Below are 21,384 nucleotides of genomic sequence, written 5' to 3'. Positions count from 1 at the left end.
ATATAGTTTCCTGTTTGTTTGTTTTCTAATGTATCTACATACACATACATTATAACCAAAACTAATCCTTTTGGTAAATCCATGTTTTATACACGCAACAGTACATCTTAAGGCATAGACTGGATAATGCTATTATGGAAAAGATGCTTCTGTCTTGAAACCTAAGTGAAAAAGACAGTGCTGTGGGATTTCTGCAAGGTAGAACCTTGGTTTCTAGGTCACCCTGTGCAGGTCCAGTCGGGTGATGCAAAAAGGGTGGTTTTTTTTTTATCAACCACTAGGGTGACACTCTGAGTGGGCCGGCTATGAGCCTACGGCCACACTACCCTGAACACGCCTGATCTCGTCTGATCTTGGAAGCCAAGCAGGGTCAGGCCTGGTTAGTACTTGGATGGGAGGCCGTCTGGGAATACCAGGTGCTGTAGGTTTAGGCCTCCCGCTTCTTCCAATGGGTGCAGCGCAAGATCCCGGCCTTGTTGGCAAAACTATACCGGCAGATGGACCCTCCCTTCGGAGGTGTTCCTGTGGTTGGTAGGCCATTGGGGTGGACCAATTGTGGATTGATGGCTTTGCGTCACATTTACCAGGTCACCCTGTATGTGTCCAGGTCTCGAGACCCTGCAGGTTACAGAGTCCACGCTCTGTTATGTCAGTCCAGTGGCTATTCGTTCGGAGGTAGGCTTTTCCCCATTTTTGCTCCTCCTCAAAGTAATTTGTACATTAAAAGTGGAGGTGGGGGCACCTTAATCCAGGAGATTCTGGTTCTCGGATCTGTGAACCCTGTTAGGGGTCTCTCTTATCTGTCGGGGGCCAGAACTGCTCACAGGGCTGTTAAGACAACCTTATTAAGAGCCACGGGATTGAATTCAATCCCAGAATTTACCGTTTGTCTAGGGTTTTGTCCTTTCGGTAGAAGTAGTGGGGGCTGGCCTCCGCCTGTTTCTTTAAAGCAACAGGGCTCGGCTCTCTCCTTTGTATTCCACAGCCTATGAGCTCTGTGGTATGATCTCCGCTCATTCTTGCAGGGGGTCCTGCAGATCCAACCTCTGGTTGTTACAAACATGGTGGTTTGTTAAAATCTTTCTCTGATTCTTTGGGCACTTTAGGGCTCTTTACAGGCTAACTGGGACAACGGTTTTCCTGTTGACCGTTGCTGCTGGGTGTCTGCCCGGTAGGCTCTGTTAGGTCAATCGCCTTTCATAGTCTTTCATTCTCATAGAACGGATTCTTTGAAACGTTACTTTACACCTCACAAGGTGGTTCCTGAATTTCAGGTCATCCAGGAGATAGTGATCCCTGCCCTTTGTAGGCCGGCGGTCTCTCCTGGGCATCAACTGGAGATGGTCTGTGCTTTGCACGTCTGTAATACTTTGGCCATCTGACTCTCTCTTTATCCACTAGAGAATTCATAAGAGGGGCTGGTCTGCTACCATGCAGACTATTGCCAGCCGATATCTGCGGTCGTTTATCAAGCAGGATTCCTTGTTCACCTCACTCCCCGTTCTTGCAGGGGTACGGGCTCATTCCACTACATCTGTGGGTGTGTTTCGGGCTTTTACAGGTGGTGCAACGGCAGAGCAACTTGGCAAGGCGGCAACTTGGTCGTCTGCCAACGATTTCTTACGCTTTTTTGCGTTTGTTATGTTTGCCTCTCAGAACTCGGCATTCGGCCACAATATATTGGCCGCGGCACAGGCGCGTCCCCACCCTTAGGTGGCTGCTTTAGGACATCCCAATGTAATCCCTCTGGCCCCTGACGTCTGCTGCAGAAGAAAACGAGATTTATGTCTTACCTGTTAAATCTTTCTTCGAGGACGTCAGGGGCCACAGGGATCCCTCCCTGCCGCGCCTGCTTCATGGTATTGAAGTTCATAGTTCCTCAGTTGAGTGAACTTAGTTAAAAGTTCCTTTGTTGAGGTACTTACACATGTCACAGTTATGGTTCCTCTGTTGAGCAACCACACACACATATATTTGTTAAATGTGTTACTGTATGGGTTTCTCTTCCTTCTATCTTGTCTCCTGCCTGGCTTTGGGAAAAACTGAAAGTAAGCTAGCCTAGGAGGCGGGGTAGAGGAGGGAGGAGCCAGGGCTGTCTCTGGGCAGTCCAGAAGTTTTATCCTTTCTGGTGCTGGAAAGGTCGTGACCTCACTCTCTACCCAATGTAATCCCTGTGGCCCCTGACGTCCTCGAAGAAAGAGATTTAACAGGTAAGACATAAATCTCGTTATGTGGACCTTTTGCATATGATATATAGCATGCGATCCAAGCCTGCCTGCTTTCGCTCCGATCTGATATCTTACTTGCAGCTGGTGTGACTCACAGGCTCCAAGCATCGCTTCGGACCTGATGTCAATCACATGCGATTTGGACGATTTTTATGCAATCTATTGCCGCAATCACATGAAGTAACTAAATCACATGTGAATCGCCCTAATGTATTGGGCACCTCCGGCATGGTTGAAGTTTCCCCCTAGTCATGTGATTGCCATGGCAACCAGTCATAACATGATGTGGAAAGCACATAGGATTTGCAATGCACCTCTAATGTAGGGTACACACCAGGACAACCCGCTCACGATGCACATCGTGAGCGGGTCGTCAGTGTCTCGTCCGACCCGCTCACGGTGACGCGGGGGGGGGGGCACGACCCGCTCACGGTGTGCACCGTGAGCGGGTCCGATCCGATGGCGACCTGCACCCGGCTGTATGGTCATCATTGAGATCCTACCTGCAGCAGGTAGGATCTCAATAACGACCGACCCGCGGGACCGCGGATCGGCATCGGTCCACACCAGGACAGAAAAGGGCCCAATCAGCACACAATCTACATCCAATTGGTCGGAATTGGATCTAGATTGAGGGGATCGGGCCCTAGTCGTCCTGGTGTGTACCCAGCATTATTCGTATGACAATCCCCTCGGTTTCCATCTTTTTCTATAGTGTGACGCGAAACTTGCAAACTGAACAGGTCTGACTTGGAGGTCATGTTATATCTTCCATGATTTATCCCTGAAACATATATTTTCTAGCTAATATGATAAGATTATGCTACAGTGATGGTTACTAAAAAGAAAACATTACATTTGTGAGATTGCAGCTTTAATGAAGCTCTCTTGCCAAAATAGTATGTGACACGGGGAAGAATTCGCTTGAATGTGAATTTTCTGGGGATCAGTGCACTCCTTAGTGGTAAACTGCATTTTCCAACTTATGTGCTGGGCACGATGCTGTTGACACACGTGGTATCATCACGACTAGCCCAAAGGCAATAGTTAAGTAAGATTCCTGCAGATTCCAGATTTACAGTATGGGCAATTGAATAGCACTTGCTTCATCAGATCTTAAATGTTTATTTTATTGATACCCCCAGTAATTTGAAAAGTAGAGTTATTTAGACTCTGAACTACTGCAGTGTTTCAACTGATTACATGCCTAGAACCATTGTCATTAAACTTCTACGTATGCCACATTCTATAGATCTGATCTAAATAGTAAATGTCTGGAATATTGTATACATGTGTAGTGTGGTCTAATATTTTTCTTAAGAACCTTAACATGTCTATAAACTGGTTTTAAGTTAGAGATTACTTTTAACCCATTCACTGCAGACAAATCCCCATTTCAAATGTGACGCTCTAGCAGCTATTGGGGCAGATGTATTAAGCTTAAACATGAGATAAATGCAAGGGTGATAAGGAGAGATAAATATCCAGCCAATCGGCTCCTTACTGACTTTTTTCAAACACAGGCCGTAACATGGCAGTTAGCAGGTGATTGGCTGGACATTTATCTCTTTATCACCCTTGGATTTATCTCTTGTTAAAGCTTAATACATCTGCCCCATTGTCTGGTGTTGTCACAAATGCTGATGCTCATTCAGGAACGCATATGTACATGTAATTAGCAATACCATTCCTTAAACATGGTTAAGGTAATGGATAGTAGCCTCTGTAACCAACATATGAATAATGCTATTGTCAGACATTACAAAGGTAAAAGAAAGCTTGTCTAAAATACTATGGAATAGTCCAGTCATCATATGAAATACAATTCATAAACAATGTCCCTTATCACGATAGTGTACAATCAATTTAAAATCTGATTGTAGTGCATGTCATGCCAGATGGTGGTTAGCGGATTTCCAGTTCTTTCGTTTATTTAAGCATCGCTGATTGGTGTTTATTCAGAACTGTTGCTAGGTCTTTACTCCAAATAATGCTCCCAGATATCCAACAGGCAATATCTAATTATGAAGATAGAGATCAAATTACTAATTGGAATCACGTGTTGCATAAGGCAATACCCAAACTGGTGATTGTAGTTTTATATTGTATTTAACATTTCTCTTTAGAGATGGATTCCTGGTTTTGCTTGTCATGTCGAGAGTTCCCCAGCCAGGTCACTACCCTGGCAAAAGACGAAAGTTGGTATATCAACCCAAACTTTGATTCAAGATATAGTTCACTATATTATTTTTTTTTTATAAACTTTTTTTATTAAGTCAAAGCGTCAATTCGATACAAAGTACATTACTGTATATTGAAGCATGAGGATCAAATATTTAGTCATAATACATGTGTTGGGGTTACATAATGGTATTAAGTTCTCCTTGTTAGGGTGTGAGTGAACCACATCATAATCTTAGCAAAGAGAAAGAGTAGGTTATTCCAGAACTAGCGGAGGATCGTTAATTAGCATCTGCTCTTCATACCAGCGAGTGTTTCGGAAGCATTGATGTAGAGTTCGTTTAGTTGACATCGGTAAAGTTTCCATATAGCTGTTCCAAGTAGCAAAAAACTGTTTAGTACGTGAGCCCTTTTGGAGGGAGGCCTCCAACCAGTCCATGTGGAAAATGAAGAACAGTTTGTCTCTAAACATCGCCAAGGCTGGAGGGGAGTTTTGGATCCACACCTGGAGAATAGTTTTACGGGCAGCGGATGAAATTGCCAACATCAGTTTTTTATAGGTTTGGGGGGTCTCGTCTCTTCTGGAAGGATGCCAAATATGGCCCACTCCGGGGTGAGTAGAAGTCCCGGGCCCTGGCCTCTGGAGGGTCCTGGGCAGCTGCCCACAGACCCCCGCACCCAGCCTCCCCCCAAAATACAGTGCAGCCTGCAGAACGCTGAGCTTAGGACACAGAGGGGCTCTGCAGGCTGCACTGTGCGCGCCGGACCTGACTGTGGACACTGAAGGAGCCGGAAGACGATTTGCGACGTGGGTGATGGAAAGTAATGGGGATGGGTTAGGCGGGGGGCTGGCCGGAGGTATGGCATTGCCCTCAACATTTCTAGTGGCTGCCCTGGTGAAAGTACACAAGTACTAAAAATAAAAACTTATGTTGACCATTTCATATTTCTACCTTTTGACCCTGTTGACTTATTGCATGTTGACCTTTTGGGGTATACCTATTGACTGTCTATCTATACACTGCCTATCTAACGACACCTCAACATGGGATATTGGTATAAAAGTGGTATTAGTAATTTTTTGAGTAATATCATTCCTTTTTACAAACCTACTGTATCTAATGTTGTGAAAAGCGTTTTTTTGTTTTACATGCTTACTACCTCCAGGAGTGCCGACAGCTCTGCTGGGCCCTGGTAATGAAAGGTGGAGTGGCCAATGCAGGAGGGTGTGGCCACTCCCTCCTCATGTAAAAATAGTAGCAACCAAAGGACCATACACTGAAAGGGGCAAGCAGACACCCCACTGTTGATTTCAGTTGTCAAATTTGTGGCCCAAGACTTGTTAACCCTTGCAAAACTACAGTTACTTATTCAAAATGTGATATATGATGTTTGTGCCCATTTTGCCTGTGTATTTCATGCCCAAATCAGCATTGGGCCAAGCCAAATACACTTGTGTCATCTGTAAGTGACACTCCTCTGTTGATTTCAGGTGTAAATTTCTCTTTCAATGGTCCTGGTGACACAGCTCAACATTGGGATGTAGGAGGGTCCGTAGGAGCCAGGCACCTATCCTAAAGCTTTTGGAGGGTAGGCTCCTCCCTTCTGCATCCCAGACTCTTCAGTTCGTGTTAGGTGCCCACTGGAGTGGGTGCTATTCTAAAGGGCTGCCGGAGGATTGGAGTTAGTTAGGGTTTTTATTATTTTATTAACTTTTACACTAGCTAGGTAGGCACAGTGTGAGGATTCTCATTAGTGAATCCTCACACTGCTAGCGCAGCAGGAGCTGACAGAAGCGCGTCCTGTCAGCTCGCTGTGCACAGGGGAGACGCTGTCTGGCCTCCCTGTGCAGCGCTTACAGCTTCTTTTAAGAAGCTGCCTGGGCTCCGGAGCGCTCTGAAACCGGCTTCACGCTAGGTGGGGATCATGGGGGACAGGCGCTCCGTGATGGCGGCGGCCATTTTCTGCGGAGCTTACACACTGAGCTCCTATATGAGAGGACAGCAGTGTGTTACAGGCATGTTCCAAGTGGTCCCCAGCTGAGGGGGAGATACTGGAACTAGGAGATCCTGCAATGGGAGTGGCTGTCTGGGAGTGGTTGGCGCCAAAAGGCTGTCTGGGAGTGGTTGGCGCCAAAAGTCACGGACCCCGCAGCAGCAGGGACTTGGTCTCTTCCCTCACTCTGTTTTGGCGCCATTCGGAACGCTTGCAGCGGAGCTGAGCTGGCTGACAGATCCTGGCAGAGTGTTTGGATTTCCTGGGCATCGTTTTCCCCACATCTGAAACCAACAGACAGATAAGTGGCTGGGTGCATTGACTCTGTATAAACGCTTGTACATTGAATGCACTGTGACTGTTACTTTACATCATGTCTGAGCAACAGGCTGTGGTTTTGGGGGAGGGAGCCCTTAATACATTGAGCGCTTGCAGTGTCTGTACACTGAAATTTTTCCCTGAGCAGATGGCCAAGGGGGGCTTGTGTATCACTTGCGCGGCTGTGAGACCCATGGGGAGTGAACCCCAGAGGGTAGAGCAATTGGAACCTGTGTGGGCCAGTGCCCTGGGCAGGTCTGTAAATGCTTTAGTGCAATTGCTGGACAGACAGAGTGATGTCTTGGTAGATTCTCAGAGACCTATGTCATCATCTCAGCAGTCCTCTGGCTCCTTGCCTCTGACCCAGGCAGATCCTGGTTTTCTTCAGGTCATGCAGGATACTGCTAAGGGGATTAACAGGTTTAGTGAATTGCTAGACAAGATTGATGTTGATGCTAAAAGGTCTTACTCAGTGCCTTTAATTGTTGATGAAGAGGATGGAGCATATGCAGACATTCCCTGGGAGCAGGGTGATGATTCTGAGGGGATTCAGTATTGAATCCCGGCGGTCGGGATCCCGGCGTTCAGAATCCCGACAGCCGAAATGCCGACAAGGGGGGGACGTGGATTGCCCCACCTTGCGGGCTCGCTGCGCTCGCCACGCAGCGGGCCCGGTGCCTCGCTATGCTCGGCACACTAATTTATTCTCCCTCCAGGGGTGTCGTGGACACCCCAGGAGGGAGAAAGTGTCGGCATTTCGGCGGTCGGGATTCCGGCGTCGGGATTCTGAACGCCGGGATCCCGAACGCCGGGATTTTAACTGCATCCCTTCTGAGGAGTCCTCAGCCGCAGGGGTGGAGGATTTGATTACTGCTGTAAAACAGGCTTTGAATTTGTCTGTGGAAGATAAAACTCCTGCAAAAGGTGTGTTTAAATGGCAGCGTAAGGAAGCTGTTACCTTCCCTGCAGATGAAGGTTTACAGGATTTATTGGAAGGGGCTTGGAAAACGCCCGATAAAAGGCTGCAGATGCCAAAGATATTTTTAAGTTTATACCCCATGCCTGAGGCTCATGCAGATCCCTGGGAGAAAGTTCCAGTGGTAGATGTTTCTGTGGCACGTTTGTCAAAAGCCACTGTACTACCAGTGCAAGGGGGAGCAGCCTTTAAGGACCCAGTAGACAAGAAGCTGGAGGGTAACCTTAAGGCTATCTTTGAAGGGGTGGGATACACCCTACGTCCTCTGATTGCTTCAGCCTGGGTCTCTAAGGCCATGATTGTGTGGGCCAATGATTTGTGCACTATTTTACACGCTGACCCTTGTGTGTTATTGCTTGCGGAGAAGCTTAAAGCAGCTGCAGAGTATGTGCTGGAGGCTGAGGAAGCTCTCAAAATGGCTGCCAGAGTTTCCACAGTGTCTGTCAATGCCAGGAGAGTGCTCTGGCTTAAGGCTTGGGAGGCAGATAAGGAGTCTGAGAAGGCCTTAGAGGCATTAGCTTTTAAAGGAAAGCTGTTATTTGGTTCAGAACTGGAAGAGATTATTAAGCAGGTCACAGGTGGCAAAAGTACTTTCCTGCAGCCAAGCAGACATCAAGGTTTTCTGCTTTCAGGCCGTCCTTTCGGCCCTCCCCTAGAGGAGGTGCGTCCTTTCGAGGACAGTCTTTTAGGGGAAAGTTTCAGTCCTCCAGGGGCAAGGCCCCAAAGTCTAAATTTGGTTCCTTTCATAAGAAACCAAACACCAAAGGAGAGGACAAACCCTCCGCATGACTGCCAGGGGTTTTGCCCGGCGGTGGTCAAGGTGGGGGGACGTCTGACACTGTTCAGAGATGCATGGGCACTGTTAGACCGGGATGCTTGGGTGTTAGAAATTATATCCCAGGGTTACAGAATTCCTTTCAAGGGTCTTCCTCCGAGAAGATTCATTCCCACACCACTACAAAGGAGGCTCGGCTCCGTACGGCTCTCTTGGGAGCGGCTCACTCTCTTTTAGAGAAGGATGTGGTGGTCCCGGTCCCCAGAGCGGAGTGGAAGAAAGGCTTTTATTCCACTTTGTTTTTGGTGCCCAAACCAGACGGGTCTTTCAGACCGATCCTAAACTTAGTCATTAAATATCCATTTGTGGGTAGACCATTTCAAAATGGAGTCTCTGCGGTCTGTGCTGCTAAGCCTGGACCAGGGAGAAATTTTGGCGTCCATGGATGTCCAGGACGCATACCTTCATGTTCCTATCCACCCAGAACATCAGGCTCTATTGAGGTTTGCGTTAGGAGACCTGCATTTGCAATTCCAGGCGTTGCCCTTCGGTCTGGCTACAGTGCCAAGGGTATTCACCAAGATAATGTCAGTAATGGCGGCAGTGCTTCGACTGAGGGGAATCACGGTGATTCCATATTTGGACGACCTGCTGTTCAAAGCAGAGTCAGCAGAAAAGTTGAAGAGTCACTTGGCAGAAGCCATCGGGTTTTTTGCAGGCTCACGGCTGGCTTTTAAATTTACAAAAGTCTCAGTTGGTGCCGTCACAGAGACTCCAATTCCTGGGAGTTGTTCTGGACACCCACCTATATCGGGTATTTCTACCAGAGTCAAAGGCCAGGAATCTGTCTGTCTTGGTCCAGGAGATCCTCGGATCTCAGAGAACATCAGTATGGAGGTGCCTCAAACTACTGGGGAAGATGGTGGCGTCGTTCGAGACGTTACAGTTCGCCAGGTTCCACTCGAGAGTGTTCCAGTGGAACATTCTGACAACCTGGTCAGGGAATTCTCAGACCATGAAGTCAGAACAAATAGTGTTGTCTCCAGAAGCTCGGTCCTCCCTGAAATGGTGGACGGAGGTTGATTCCCTTCAGTGGGGACGGTCTCTGCAGTCCTGGAGCTGGCTGGTAGTCACTACCGACGCCAGTCTCAGGGGCTGGGGGCAGTAGTCTTGGACCTGCGTCTGCAGGGCTTGTGGACTTCGGAGGAGTCTGCCTTACTGATCAACATCCTGGAACTGAGGGCTGTGTGGAAGGTGATTTCTCTGGCGGGAGAAAGATTACAGGGGCTCCCTTTAAGGATTCAGACCGACAACGCCACAGCTGTGGCGTATCTGAATCACCAGGGAGGCACACGCAGCAAACTGGCTATGTGGGAAGTGTCCCGGATCTTCTTGTGGGCGGAACAGAATGTTCCAGCGTTATCAGCGATATTCATACCAGGAGTGGAGAATATAGAGGCCGACTTCCTGAGCAGGTAGGAGCTGATGGAAGGAGAATGGAGCCTGAACCCACAAGTATTTCATCAAATTACACTGAAATGGGGAACTCTGGATGTGGACCTGATGGCATCCAGGTTCAACCATCAGGTACCCAAGTTCTATGCCAGGATGAGGGATCTACTGGCAGAAGCAGTGGATGCTATGACCATCCCCTGGGAGGGGAATCTACTTTATGTTTTTCCGCCAGTTCCAATGCTGGCAAGAGTTTTGAAAAAGATACAGGCCCAGGCAATCCCGGTGATTTTAGTGGCCCCAGATTGGCCAAGGAGGTCCTGGTACTCGAGACTTCAGAGATTGTCTGTGGACTCGTGGCGTCTACCTCTGAGGTCAGACCTTCTAAACCAAGGACCGTTCAACCATCTGGATTCAGCTCGATTAAATTTGACGGCTTGGCTGTTGAGACCGCCATCTTGAAGAATAAAGGGTTCTCAGAGGCTGTGGTTAACACCATGATTAAAGCTAGAAAGTCAGTGTCTTCTGCAAATTATTATAGGGTCTGGAAGACCTATATTCGGTGGTGTGAAAGGCAGAAGTCACACACATCGCGATTTAGATTGGCGAAATTGCTGGAGTTTTTGCAGGATGGCTTTTCCTCTGGGTTAAGCCTTCAGTCACTCAAAGTGCATATCTCGGCCTTGTCAATTTATTTCCAAAAAAGGATAGCATTGTTACCGGAAGTACAGACCTTCCTACAAGGGGTTTCTCGACTGAAACCTCCCTACAAGCAACCAGTAGCGCCATGGGATTTATCTCTGGTTCTGGAGTGCCTTCAGAAGGCGCCTTTTGAACCGTTAAGGTTGGCTGACCTTAAATTCCTTACATGGAAACTGGTATTTTTGTTGGCGGTGGCGTCAGCAAAAAGAGTGTCGGAGTTGGGAGCATTGTCCTGCAAGTCTCCCTTCCTTATATTTCATGATGATAGAGCTGTTCTTCGGACAGTACCCCAATTTTTACCAAAAGTAGTCTCTGCTTTTCATCTAAATCAGGAGATAGTTCTGCCTGTGTTTCAACCCCCAGAGGGTTCAAAGAAAAGGGACAAATTGAGGAATTTGGATGTTGTGCGCGCCTTGCGCATTTATGTGGACAGAGTAAAGCGTGCCATGAAGACTGATACTTTACTTGTTTTGTATGATGTACACAAAATTGGTTGGCCTGCTTCTAAGCAGACCATTGCTAGGTGGTTGCGTTCTGTAATTGCTTTTGCATATACTAAAGTTGGTAGGCCTGTGCCGGCCAGGATTAATGCGAATACCACCAGGTCAGTCGCCACCTCTTGGGCGGTTCGACATGGGGCAACAGCTGAGCAGGTTTGCAGGGCTGCCACTTGGTCATCTGTTCATACTTTTGCCAAATTCTATAGGTTCCATGAGTTCGCGTCGGAGGACGCATCATTCGGGTGAGCAGTGTTGAGAGCTGCAGACCTGAGCGTACCCACCCAAAGGACCGACTCTGGAACGTCCCAATGTTGAACTGTGTCAAAAGGACCATTGAAAGAGAAAAAGGGATTTTTGTAAGAACTTACCGTTCGAATCCCTTTCTCTGATATGGTCCTGGTGACAGCGATCCCTCCCTTACGCTCAGTAAGTATGCCAGTGTTCATGCTGGTTCATGTTATATATGTTTGAAAAGTTATTTTTGAAATTGTGCATATAATATGTGCAGGCGTTTGTACTAAGTTAATGTATTCCAGTGGCTTTGAAGGATTGAACTGAAGAGTCTGGGATGCAGAATGTTGAGCTGTGTCACCAGGACCATATCAGAGAAAGGGATTCGAACGGTAAGTTCTTACAAAAATCCCTTTTTTTGTGGGCCAAGAATCATTAACCTTTGCAAAACTGTAGCTTATTCCAAATGATGCATGCGCCCACTTTGCCCGCGTTTTTCATGCACAAACCAGCGTTAGGCCAGGCTAAATACTCAGGTCATATGTAAGTGACACCCCTCTGTTGATTTCAGGTGTCAAATTTGTGGCCCAAGACTCGTTAACCCTTGTAAAACTGCAGCTACTTAATCAAAATCATTAAATATGGTGCATATGCCCACTTTGCCAGCATATTTCATGCCCAAATTAATGTTGGGTCAGGCAAAATACTTAGGTCACATGTAAGTGGCCCCTTCTGTTGATTTAAGGTGTCAAATTTGTGCTGAAGTGAGTTAGAAGCTGACCGAATAAGAAGCTAACCCCTACCTCCCAACATTACCCTCTCCAGGAGGGAAAAAATGCTCTGTTCCTGGACTTCCCTCTTAATTATTGATTGCCATTACCTGTAGTGAAACAGCTTTCTCATCAATTACCCTGTTCACCACAGGTGAGGGCAATCATAAATTAAGAGGGAAGTCCAGGAACAGAGCATTTTGTCCCTCCTGGAGAGGGTAATGTTGGGAGGTATGCTAATTTCAGCCTCCTCAAATTGGTAAGCTCCAAACAGAGCAGTACCCAGACAAGTGACCTGCTGTGGACCAGAAATTACAGCTACCTGCAAAGGGAACAGGAAACTAGGAACCAAGAACAAGAAACTATCACTGGCAGAGCACTGCTGGAGAGAATGCTCTATGAAGGGCTCAAGTGATTAATTTCACCTGGGAGAGATTCAGACAGCTCCAAGCTGTGATAATGAGCTCCTTACCTCTCAGGCTTTTGCATAAATAAAGCTCACAGAGCTGAAAATGCACAACCTCACCACCGGAAGTCACCATAGAGTAAAAACTCAAACAGACTGGAAACAACTCACAGAAGAGACATGACAGGAGTGAGCAATGAAGCATGGCTCCTGACACCATGATCCATATTAAATCAAATAAGACAGGTGTGGCCAAACTTTTGTAACCCGGGATCTACTTTTTGTACACTTGCGTAACGGTGATCTACCGGCATCTCCCCCTGGGCCAAATATTCACCTCCCAGCGCAATACGACCCTTCCATATTCTGACACACGGTACAAGCCAAAATTCACATTATGACACATGGTATGAACCAAAGTTCACATTATGAAACACAGTACCAGCCAAAATTCACATTATGACCAGAGAAAAAAAATCCCAATATCTGCGATAATATTTCATGAGGTGCAATATGACTGAATCACTGCCTTACACAATTTAAATCAATTAATGTTTTTAATAAAATTAAAAAATATCAAATTACAATAAACATAATTGACAACTTGAATCAATAAAAATATTTATAAGCTATTGCTCGTATACAATTTAGGTGGCCACCTATTTTTCACAATCATACTGATTATAGCATGCATTTAATTATATATGATAGAACTGATTTATAACTGATTTATGTAAAATATACATGTGTATATAGACCCCGGGATGATACTTTTCCGTTTTTTTGTCTGGGAAAAGGATGTCCACTTAGTTTGCCAATATTGTTATCCAAGTGTTTTTCAAAGATACTCTTTGAAAAAGCTCATACTAGAGCGAAACGCGTTAGTGATAAACATCCGCCTTATATCTTGCATATTTTTTAACCCAGTTTTTATTACAGGTACCATGCTCAGCAGTTCAAACCATTTTTTACATTAGTTTATTTACATAAAACAAGAGCTCTCTTTTCCCAATTATATCCTTGTAACCATTACTTGCGGAGCAGCTCGATCATATAGCGCAGAAACACCTTTTTTCCCAATCTATCCTTGTCCTATGTCGACCTAGACACCTGTCGGCCTAATGACTGTCAACCATCTTTAGGTCGACCAACCAATCGTATCCCATTGCATGTGATCTTGCTGTCTTGGAATTTCCTGGGCAGATCTAGGGAATTCTTATGCAGCTTCTACCTCAGAGAAGTCTCATAATTGTATTGGGGGCCATTATCCTCCTCCTGTCTTTCAGCCTCACCCACTCTCCGTCTCTCAGGCTTCTCCTGTGTTTTTCTTTTAGCCTTAGCTCAGGCTTATCTTCCTTTTGTGTCTCTGAGCCTCACACTCCATTCTGTCTCCCTCAACCTAATCCTCCCTGTGTCTTGAAAGAAAAAAAGTGTAATGGGACTGCGCTTTGCAAAAATAGAAAACAATTTATTAAAACATGAAATACATATTAAAACTTTTTCAATTTAATTGTGGCCACTGTGACAGACAAGACAAACATCAGCGGACAAACATCACTGTGACAGACAAGACAAAAATCAGCGGCTTCCTCCTGAGGAAGCCGCTGATGTGAGTAGTCGGAGAAACGCGTAGAGGGATACAGGGACACTCGTGGCTACTGACGACTTACCTGGAGGGAGCAGAGTACGCTTCTCAAAAACGACCGCAGTGATCTGCTGAAGAATTGGTCAGAACAGACGCCCAGGTGTTAAAGAGCCGGATCCCCATGTGTCAACTACCAAGCGATTACACTAAGAGTGAGTTTTTGAACCACTAACCATGTGCACATGAGTGGGAGACTTTTGTATACTAAAACAGTTCGAAAAATCTGAAAGCATACTAACCGGTTCATGAACGGACTAACACAAATTAACATCATATTAACAAGAGCTGTGAGAGAGCATCTAATTGTTATGTGTTTGTTTGTCTTGTCTGTCACAGTGGCCACAATTACATTGAAAAAGTTTTAATATGTATTTCATGTTTTAATAAATTGTTTTCTATTTTTGCAAAGCGCAGTCCCATTACACTTTTTTTCTTTCTGGTCTATCGAGCTAAAAGGGGTTTTGGTAATCCCCCTTTATTGGGAACTGCTGCAGTGTAAAAATCCAATCAGCGCTCAAACTCTTCTGTGCTTTTTTCTCCCTGTGTCTTGACTCTATTCATCAAATGTTATTGTGGCTCCTCAGCCCTGTGTCTCCATCCCATGTCATCTACAGTCCCCCAACCTTTGTCCAACTCATGTCTCTACAGCCCAGCACACAACCGACTTGCCTCCTGCTGAGGATGCTGCTCTTCGGGGGCGGCAGTGGCTCGGCTCCTCTCTGATCCAACGGTTTGACATCATGATGTCATACGCGCTGCTGCTTCAACAAAAAAAAAATGTATTGCACTGTTTGCGTGTTGTACAGACTGTTGTACATGAACTGGACTCCTGAGATTCTTGACAAGCCAGGTCCATTGGAATCTTGGTGCCGGTACAAGTGGCCCCTTTTTCTAAAAAAAAATTGTAAAGACATTTTGGGACAAATTTATGCGGATTACTATATTTTAGATAAAGGTATGACCTCTTCTGAAACATAAATCTTCCAGTGCGATCCTAAGCCAAAATGCCTGTCCATGTACTGGTAAAAAAAAAAATCATCACCAAGAAAGAAGAAGGCACATCAAAACAAATCCAAATTGAATGCCATGCTCATTTTTATCTTTAGTATCAAGGGTGTTATTTTGGCAGAGTGGGTACCGGAAGGCACAACAGTGAATCAGAATTACTAAAAAAAAAAAATGTTCTGGAACATTTTCAGAAAGAATCAGAAGAGGCCAGAGTTGTGAAAAAATGGTTTTATCCTCCATCAGACTAATGCATTAGCCCAAACAGCTCTCTGTATGAAGCAGTTTTAACTTAGAAGCTTTGCATTGCTAGAACAACCTCCATACTCAACAGACCTAGCACTGTGACTTCTTTCTTTTATATTAAATCTGTACTCCAGGGAACCCATTTTGTATCAGTTACTGAGGGTAAATAAGACAATGACGGATTTGTAAAGACAGATGAGGTACATCATGGAAAACAGAAATTTAGCTGTGTGTGGTTGCACAAGGGGAGTATATAGAAGGGTAGTTGAATTAAAATGAAATTAATTAAACATACATTATAGCATTCCATACGTTATTTAATTTCTACACCTTGTATTCCATTGACTTGAATCATCCTCTTTTTGCACATTCCTGTTTTATATTGCTCAGCTTTGTGATTAAAGTATTTGAGCTGTTGAATTTCACAGTGTCATCCGTGGCAAATGCAGGATTTCTAGAGAAGGGTTACCAAATGCAGTCCGCAATCATCCACTCTGCAGAACATCGTAGCAAGAGTGGGAGTCCGGTGGAGCGGTAGAAAAACCGAGTAACGACCCTGGATATTAACCACTTTGGTGGTATGTCTGGAAATTTTCCTGGCTCAGCTGCGCTGCCGCAGCGTGCTGTCCCTGAAAATTTCCAGGCATACCACAATACAGTATGTAGGTGTGCGCCAGTGTTGCCTCCAGCACTGGGGTGCAGCTACATACTGTACACATCTCTGCTGCTCACCTGCCCCATCCCGTCCCCTTGGCACTCCCTACCGCCAGTGCCAGATTAAGGTCTAAATGGGCCTAGAGCTGTAAATGATCAAGGGCCTATTATGCGCAATAATAGGAGTTGTGGCCAGCACGTAATAATGTGGGGGGCATGACCAGTGTTCTGGTTGGGTGGTCTACTCATGGGTGTGTCTCTATTTGTGTAAATACTTTCAACTAATTATATATGCCTGGAAAAGGCAGAGGGCTGGCATAGGAAAAAGGCAAAGGGATTAGTATAGGGTGGAAAATGGCAAAGAGGTTACAATTTCCAACACTCAGGATGCAGGGAGATATATTGCCGGGTGCCCTCCAAAGGTACACCCACTGGACGCCGATGTCCTAAGATACTTGCGGGGAGAGGCGGCACTCCAGTCATAAAAAAATACTGAAAGCCAAAACTTGGTAGACAACATTTCAACACCTTTTATGTAGAGATGAGCGGGTTCGGATCCAGGGAGTTCGATGGTCGCCTCCATTTTTCTGTGTTCAAAACGAGGCCGAATGTCATCTTCCCGCTGTCGGATTCTCGCGAGACCTGGGGATATATAGTTCCCGGCGGTCGGCGCCATTTTCAAACAGGTTGGTGATTTCAGACAGCACGGATGTATCCGTGCTGTCTGCTGAGCGGAGTGGGGGGGATGACATGCTGGGGCTGATGATTCATGCATAGGGGGCTGCTGCTAGTGCTACAGAGGGGGCTACATTATTTTAATTCAGCAAAATAAAAAATACAAATGTTAAATGACTGCTGCCAGTGCACAGTATAAGTCCAGGGTGCCCGCATGTGTGCTGCATCAGTCCAGGGTGCCCGCATGTGTGCTGCATCAGTCCAGGGTGCCCACATTTGTACTGTATCCATCCAGGGGTGCCCACATGTGTGCTGTATTTGTCCAGGGGTGCCCACATTTGTACTGTATCCATCCAGGAGTGCCCACATGTGTGCTGTATTTGTCCAGGGGTGCCCACATTTGTACTGTATCCATCCAGGGGTGCCCACATGTGTGCTGCGTCAGTCCAGGGGTGCCCACATGTGTGCTGTATTTGTCATGGGGTGCCCACATATGTACTGTATCCATCCAGGGGTGCCCACATGTGTGCTGTATTTATCCAGGGGTGCCCACATGTGTGCTGTATTTGTCCAGGGGTGCCCACATGTGTGCTGTATCAGTCCAGGGGTGCCCGCATGTGTGCCATATAATTCTATGGGTGCCCCCTTGTGTCCTGTATCAGTCCAGGGGTGCCCGCATGTGTGCCATATAATTCCATGGGTGCCCCCATGTGTCCTGTATCAGTCCTGGGGTGCCCGCATGTGTACCGTATAATTCCAGGGGTGCCCCATGTGTCCCATATCAGACCAGGGGAGCTTAAAAATAAGGTGTTTTTTTTACTGCAAAGCGCTGTTAAATGCGCTGTAGTCCAGGGGTGAGCCAAGAGTGCTGTATAATTCATAGGGTGTTGCTAAGTAAGGTGTGCTGCTCTTTTTTATAATTAAAAGAATACAAATTTTTATTTTTACTGCAGGAATTTGTCTGCCGTATAATTCTATGCCTGCCGCCATGTGTGCCGTATCAGTCCAGGGGTGCCGCCATCTGTGCCGTATAATTCCATGTGTGCTGTATCAGGTCAGGGGTGCCACCATCTGTGCCATTTAATTCCTGGGGTAAGCCAAGTCTGCCAATTCATGGGGTGCTGTCAAGTGTGCCATATCAGTCCAGGGGTGATGCTAAATGTGCCGTATCAGTCCAGGGGTGATGCTACCTGTGCCATATCAGTCCTGGGGTAATTCTAGGTGTGCAGTATCAGCCTAGAGGGGATGCTAAGTGTGCCATATCAGTCTAGTGTTTGTGCCGCACACTTGTGTGGCTTATCATAGTTATCCAGCTACCTCGGTGCAACCTTTTGCCCTAAAAACAATATTGTAAGGTGTGAGCTGTTTAGAATAGACTGGAAATGAGTGGAAATGAATGTTATTGAGGTTAATATAGCGTAGGAGCAAAAAATAAAAACCAAAATTCTGCGATTTTAGCAGTTGTTATGCTTTTTTAACAAAAAATCAGAACCCAAAAAATCCACCACACAAAACACTTAGGAGGTGTTTTGCCAAAACCCATTAGAACCCAAAACCTCAAGGTAATCAGAACCCAAAACCCGAAAAGTGGCCGGTGCACATCCCTACTTTTATGTGGTCGCCTAAGTTTACCACACCATATATCCCTTATGGAAATCATGCAACACAATAGTAACCCCCTTACACTGTACTTGCCTCTTACACATTATGCCACATGGAATGAGCCAAAATTCTCACTGATTGAGACTAAATTCATGTTATGTCACATGGATTGAACCAAAATACACACTATACCAAATGGATTGAGCAAAATTTCACAATATGCTTCATAAACAGGGGTACTTCGGCGCGCATTAAAAAGTGACACCATAATGTCCATTAAAAATTATACTACATAATGTAAGTGCTGCTTACCTACATGCTCATTGCCAGGCAGGGGCGGATTGGGGACTAAAAGTGGCCCTGGAAATTTTTTGAAAGTGGCCTCATGTGGGCGGCAACAAATCAATAATGGCCACTCTCATACATACATACACCTGGTCCCTGTAGCGTTGAGAGATTCCAAGACAGTGGCACGCCCCTAGGCCCGCTGCAGCCCCTTGACCTGCCCCAGCCCCTCCCCTTGACCCGCCCTATCATTTTTTTTAACCTTTGCTTCAATTCCATTCTTGATTTTGCACACTTTAATGCCAGTTACATCACACACTGTAATGCCCATTACACTTTAAGCCACACACCGTAATGCCCGTTACATGTTACACCATATACCACAGTGACCATTACACGTTATGCCACACACCGTGATGCCCATTACACATTATGCCACACACCATTATGCCCATTACTCGTTATGACGCCCAAAAAATTCAATGTAATGCCGATTACACGTCACACACCCATTACATAGTATACAACATGCTGGGAGCATTAATTAAGTAATGACCAGGATATAGCAGGTGACTGGGGAAGACGCAGATAGTGGGACACTGGGGAAGCTGGGGTGACGGAAATAGCAGGTGGCTGGGGAAGCTGGGGTGATGCAGATAGTGGGTCACTGGGGAAGCTGGGGTGATGCAGATAGCGGGTGACTGGGGGAGCTGGGGTGATGGAGATAGCGGGTGACTGGGGAGACGCAGATAGCGGGTGACTGCCTGGGGAAGCTGGGGAGAATGGAGAGGCTATGGTGACAGGGAGAAAGCGGGGGACAGGGGAAGCTGGGGTGACAGGGAGATAGCAGGTATATTTGTATATATATGTATATCACCCCCCCCCCCCCGCCAGTGGCGGATGATTACCCACGGGGCGGCAGGGGCAGTCACCCCGGGGCCCCCGCACATTCTAGGGCCCCCACACCCACCACCCCACTGCTGCGGCGGTGGCGGGTGGGTGCCAGGCAGCGTGTCCCTGCGGTGGTTGTGAGGTCCACAGCGGGGTCCCTAGTAGTTCCCATCCGCCCCTGAAACCCTGCTGCTGACCTCACATCCGCCGCAGGGGGAGGGGGGTGGCACAGGCACATGATCACTAGTTGCAGGGCTTTAGTTAATTTTAAAAATAGGGTAAAATCCCTGAAAATGGGTATTCTACCGCATTTATGCCGTAGGGAGCATAGAGGGTAATGGAGAGGGTGAAAAACAGATAGTGGTCAATGGGTCATAGTGGGTGAAAAGTAAGTCAGAAGGCAGGGCTGTCCGGGTGATGGGAGGAGAGTCTGCGGCTAAGAGGCGGCACCGGGGGGTTAGCGCGGGCCGCGGGAGAGACAGGTACGGTCTGGGCTGGCTCGGTAACATCACTCCGGGGTCCAGCAGTCCAGGCAGACAGGGGGTCCCTCCAGGGTATGGGAAGTCGCCGGCGGGGTCCCTCCAGTGCATGGGAAGTAACCAGCCTGAATTACCAGACTGTCTGGAGTAATCCCGGACGGGTGGTAACCCTAGGTCCCTGCCGCTCTCATACATACATACATACACCCTGCTGCTCTCATACATTCATACACCCTTCCGCTCTCATACATTCATACACCCTGCCGCTCTCATACATACATACATACACCCTGCTGCTCTCATACATACATACACCCTGCCACTCTCATACATACATACACCCTGCCGCTCTCATACATACATACACCCTGCCGCTCTCATACATACATACATACACCCTGCCGCTCTCATACATTCATACACCCTGCCGCTCTCATTCATACAAATACACCCTGCCGCTCTCAAACATACATACACCCTGCCGCTCTCATACATACATACATACATACATACATACATACACACTGCCGCTCTCATACATACAAACACCCTGCCGCTCTCATACATACATACATACACCCTGCCGCTCTCATACATACATACATACACCCTGCCGCTTTCATACATACATACACCCTGCCGCTCTCATACATACATACATACACCCTGCCGCTCTCATACATACATACACCCTGCCGCTTTCATACATACATACACCCTGCCGCTCTCATACATACATACACCCTGCCGCTCTCATACATACATACACCCTGCCGCTCTCATACATTCATACACCCTGCCACTCTCATATATACATACACCCTGCCGCTCTCATACATTCATACACCCTGCCTCTCTCATACATAGATACACCCTGCCGCTCTCATACATTCATACACCCTGCCGCTCTCATACATTCATACACCCTGCCACTCTCATACATTCATACACCCTGCCGCTCTCATTCATACAAATACACCCTGCTGCTCTCAAACATACATACACCCTGCCGCTCTCATACATACATACACACTGCCGCTCTCATACATACATACATACACACTGCCGCTCTCATACATACAAACACCCTGCCGCTCTCATACATACATACATACACCCTGCCGCTCTCATACATACATACATACACCCTGCCGCTCTCATACATACATACACCCTGCCGCTCTCATACATACATACATACACCCTGCCGCTCTCATACATACATACACCCTGCCGCTCTCATACATACATACACCCTGCCGCTCTCATACATACATACATACACCCTGCCGCTCTCATACATACATACACCCTGCCGCTTTCATACATACATACACCCTGCCGCTCTCATACATACATACACCCTGC

General features: G+C 46.7%; 1 non-coding gene across 1 annotated transcript; it reads left to right on the top strand.

Moving 5' to 3' along the window:
• The first annotated feature begins 309 nt into the window (after positions 1–309).
• On the top strand, positions 310–428 carry LOC146060819 (5S ribosomal RNA). The gene has a single exon (XR_014470485.1). It is a non-coding gene; the product is annotated as a 5S ribosomal RNA (ribosomal RNA).
• Positions 429–21,384: the final 20,956 nt, after the last annotated feature.

This window comes from Crinia signifera, chromosome 2 (genome assembly GCF_055691185.1).
Source record: "Crinia signifera chromosome 2, ASM5569118v1, whole genome shotgun sequence".
In the NCBI taxonomy this organism is placed as follows: Eukaryota; Metazoa; Chordata; class Amphibia; order Anura; family Myobatrachidae; genus Crinia; species Crinia signifera.
The sequence above is the reverse complement of the archived record's forward strand: the minus strand, read 5'-3'. Positions and strand labels throughout refer to the sequence as shown.